The following is a 4,813-nucleotide window of genomic DNA, read 5'->3' as shown; positions in this document are numbered from 1 at the left end:
AATAAAGTTAGAGGAATCCCATTATCTGATTTTAAAACTTTCTATAAAGCTACTCTCACTAAGATAAAGAGGAAGATACACAATGAAACAGAAATGAGTCCAGAAGTAGATCCACACAATATGGTCAATTGATTTTTGACAAAACTAAAGGCAATTCAATGAAAAAAAGATACTCTTTTCAACAAATACTATAAGAAGAATTAGACATCTATACATCTATATGCAAAAAAGAAAAAAATGCACCTTGACATAAATCTCACCCCTAAAAAAATTACTAAATGGAACACAGATCTAAGTGAACCACACAAAATATAAGAATCCTAAAAGAAAACAGGAGAAAAACTTTATGATTTGAGTTTGAGCCAAGGGTTCCTAGATATACCAAAAATGTACTCCATAAAAGAAAAAATTGATAAATCAAAATTCATCAAAATTAAAAACTTTTGCTCTATGAAACCCACTGTTACAAGAATGAAGGAACTAGCTACAGATAGGGAGAAAATATTTACAAATCACATATCTGAGAAAGGACTTGTATCTCTAGGGGAACAGCCAGAGCCTGACGACCTTGCATATTTCCACACAGGCCACATAGGCAAGGCCTGGACAGTGGCTGAATCTTGACAGAATGACAGAATGCCTTGTGACCCTCCTGGAACAGGAGAGCATGGGAGACCCGCGAGGTGCTGCTACAATGCTATTTCTCACTCGCTTCCCTATCTACCCAGGGGGCTGTCATTAGGCAGTTTCCCATGGTTTTCAGGTTCTGGTGGGGTATGAGGCTTTCTGCCTCACCATCCTTAAGGTAAATCTGCAGCTATAAAACTGATTAGCAGTATCATGGAATGGAATCCTCAGCAGGAGTATCCCATCATTCTCGTTGCAGTCATCTGGCCTCTTTTGTTTGTGTCATCCTGTGCAAAGGCCACAGAGGGCTGGCACCTTTGGCTACTCATCTTTGCACTCCTTATGTAAGCAAAAAACTGAGTTTATAAAGGGCTCATTGTTTCTTTACTGGCTGAATCTGTCAGCCTGAATACGCCTTGTGCTCGACAGTTTGAAATATATAAAGAACTCTCAAAACTCAATATTAAGAAAACAAGCAACCCACCTAAAAATAGGCAAAAGATCTGAACAGATAATTCACCAAAGACGATATGTGAAGGGCAAATAATCACATGAGAAGCTGTTCAATATCATTAGACATTAGGGAAATGCAAATTAAAACTGCAATGAGGTACCACTACATATCCATTAGAATGGCTAAAATAAAAACATACAAGTGCTAGAGAAGATGCAGAACAGTTGGAACTCATATTGCTGGTGGGAAGGCAAAATGGCACAGGAATTCTGGAAAGACAGCTTGACAGTTTCTTATAAAGTTAAACATACATTTACCTTTATGACTGCAAAATTCCTTGCCTGGGTATTTAATCTCAGCAATCAAAATGTCCTTAAGCAGGTGAATGAATAAACTGTGGTACACCCATACACTGGACTCTATTTAGCACTGAAAAAGGAATGAGCTATTAATTCACACAACATGAATGAATCTTAAATGCATTTTGCTAAGAGAAAGCTGTTCTTAAAAGGTTACATACTATATGATTCCATTTATATGAGTTCCAAAATGATAAAAATATAATAACAGAGAACATATCAGTAGTTGCCAGTGGTAAGAGAAGCAGAAATAATGTGACTATAAAGGGCATGAGGTAGTTTTGGGGGTTAATGAAACTGTTCTGTATCCTGATTGTGGTGGTTGCACTAATCTATATATGTGCTAAAATTCAGAGTACTAAAAAAGGCAATTTTATCATATGTATATATACCCAAAACAAGCAAATTTGCTATGTGTTCATTAAAAAAATAAAATTTAAAAGAAAGGGAGAAGGAAAAAGAGAGAAGGGAAGACTGTTATAAAAGATATAAAAGACAATGCCAAAAAATGCAATTTGTGGACCTTGCTTGGATCCTGATTTGAACAAACCAACTACAAAAGGCATTCTTGACGCAACTAAGAAACCTTTACTGTTAATTTGGAACTATATTTTAAATTTAAGTTTTAAAATTATGATAATGGCCTTATGGTTACAAAAAAAAACTTCATCAGTTAGATATATCAGTTAGATACATATTCTGAAATATATATATAACATAGGATCATGTTTGGGATTTGCTTCAAAATTATTGAGAAAAGGGGCTTCCCTGGTGGCGCAGTGGTTGAGAGTCCGCCTGCCCACGCAGGGGACACGGGTTCATGCCCCGGTCCGGGAAGATCCCACATGCCGTGGAGCGGCTGGGCCCGTGAGCCATGGCCGCTGAGCCTGTGCGTCTGGAGCCTGTGCTCCGCAACGGGAGAGGCCACAACAGTGAGAGGCCTGCGTACCACAAAAAAAAAAAAAAATTATTGAGAAAAAAACGTGAGGGAGATCACTGGCAAATGTTGAAGCTAGAGGTTCATTACACTATCTTCATTACTTTTGAGTGTGTTTGAATTTTTCTGTAATTTTTAAAAAAGTTTCTCATAGGGCTTCCCTGGTGGCGCAGTGGTTGAGAATCTGCCTGCTAATGCAAGGGACACGGGTTTGAGCCCTGGTCTGGGAGGATCCCACATGCCATGGAGCAACTAGGCCTGTGAGCCACAACTACTAAGCCTGCGCGTCTGGAGCCTGTGCTCCACCACAAGAGAGGCCGCGATAGTGAGAGGCCCGCGCACTGCGATGAAGAGTGGCTCCCGCTTGCCACAACTAGAGAAAGCCCTCGCACAGAAATGAAGACCCAACAAAGCAAAAATTAATTAATTAATTAATAAACTCCTAGCCCCAACATCTAAAAAAAAAAAACAAAGTTTCTCATGATAATGAGATTTCAAAAATAGCGTAAAACTCCCTTTCAACATTTATTATAAAGCAGTAGACATGATAGGCCTACAGTTGGCTTCCATCTCAATGTCAAATCTTTCCAATGACTCCAAATAAATAAATGCTGTGTGTGCCAAAAATAATACTGACATAGGAAAAAAGCCAGTCTCCTAGAAATCTTATACCTTGAGCAATAAACTACTAAAATTACTAGATTAGTAAAGATTTGCAGTTAGATTTTTAAAACAGCAAATCAAAACAACTTCTTCTATATATTGTCATTTTCAATGACAACATCAAAGAAATAAAGGGCAAAGATAATTTTAAGGCAATAATTATGATTCTAAAATTCTCAGCCAAAATCCAAAATTACTCAGGCTTTTTGATTCTCATTAATTATTTACACAGTGTGGCTTTCTTGCTGTGTTGGTCCAGTCTGTTCCTTTGAGCATTATTATTATTTATCATTTCTTGAGCACTTAGCACTGCATGAGATACAGATGATAAATTCCTTCCCTAGGGGACAACTATCAAAGCCATACAAGCAAAACACGAAGATAAGCTATTTAAAAAATGAAAACTAAATAGAAGGTTAAGGAACACATTCTGAGTTCCCTGTTTTGCTTTTTGCTGTAAGCTCATGCTACAACACTTGCTTCATTTGGGGGTGCAAAAGAAGACTGAATTTGCAAGATAAACAACTAGCTTAGAAGAGATAGAAAACAGATCTCAGGGATCATTCCAAGAAAATATCCTACCTTAGAAATCGTTTCACTTTCTGATATAGAAAAATTACAAGAACCTATTCCTAGCTCTAGTGGACCGTAATAACTGTGCGTGTGTGCGAGTGTGATTAAGGGCTGCCCAGCAGACTTTCTGTTCTCTTTCTTTTGATAATACCACTCTCTGCTTCAGGAACTGCTTCCCCCAGTCTGTGTGCTCCTGATGAGACTGTCAATTATAGTGCACCTTTCCCCACCTTATAATGATATTGTGCTGAAGGATGTAGGTCTGGAGCAGCCCAAGGTCATTTTTACAGGCCCTATGATGAAATTTCTCTGCAGTGTGCATTAGGCCAACTTGCAAAGAAAAGTAGAAATAAACAGATATAGTGTAAGTGCTGACAGTCCTGAACCTCAATCAGGCCCTTGAGACATGAGTTCCTACAGTTCTTTAGATTGTATGAGCTGCTCTACAATTCATTTTGGCTAGCACACTCAAAGTTTTTGCCTAGGATGGTCTGAATTGGGTTTCTTTGTCATTTGCACTTGAAAGAATCCTGAGAAGTTAAATAATTTGCCCAAGGTCCAATGGCTGCTAAATGGTAGAGTCATCATTCAAACCTAGGTTTGTCCACCTCTACATAGCAGGCATTTCCTACTATGTTACTTTACTGTTTATCCTACAGATGTTTAATTCCTAAAATCTAGTTTCCTGTAAGCCTGGGAAAGGGGCTGGGGCTGGGGCTGGAGCGGTTGGTCTAATTCTGTATTGTTTCCTGGTAGTAGGAGTGAGGTGAAAGTGGCAAATACAGTAATATCTAATAAGAATTTATTTTAACCAATTTTGTGCGGTATTTACTGAACAAGGACTCAAGTTGGCAATCATACAAACTTCAACTCAAGAGCAAATTGAAGGTATATAAGACTAGGATAGAATGGTATCAAAGTATTTTCTCTACTCTCTGCTCTACCCAGTTGTAAAGACTGCATTAAAAAACAATGCTTAGGGGCTTCCCTGGTGGCGCAGTGGTTGAGAGTCTGCCTGCTGATGCAGGGGACATGGGTTCGTGCCCCGGTCTGGGAAGATTCCACATGCCGCGGAGCGGCTGGGCCCGTGAGCCATGGCCCCTGAGCCTGCGCGTCCAGAGCCTGTGCTCCACAACGGGAGAGGCCACAACAACAGTGAGAGGCCCACGTACCGCAAAAAAAAAAAAAAAAAAAAAAAAA

This window comes from Neophocaena asiaeorientalis, unplaced genomic scaffold (assembly GCF_003031525.2).
Source record: "Neophocaena asiaeorientalis asiaeorientalis breed wild unplaced genomic scaffold, Neophocaena_asiaeorientalis_V1.1 scaffold86, whole genome shotgun sequence".
Lineage (NCBI taxonomy): Eukaryota > Metazoa > Chordata > Mammalia > Artiodactyla > Phocoenidae > Neophocaena > Neophocaena asiaeorientalis.
The sequence above is the reverse complement of the archived record's forward strand: the minus strand, read 5'-3'. Positions refer to the sequence as shown.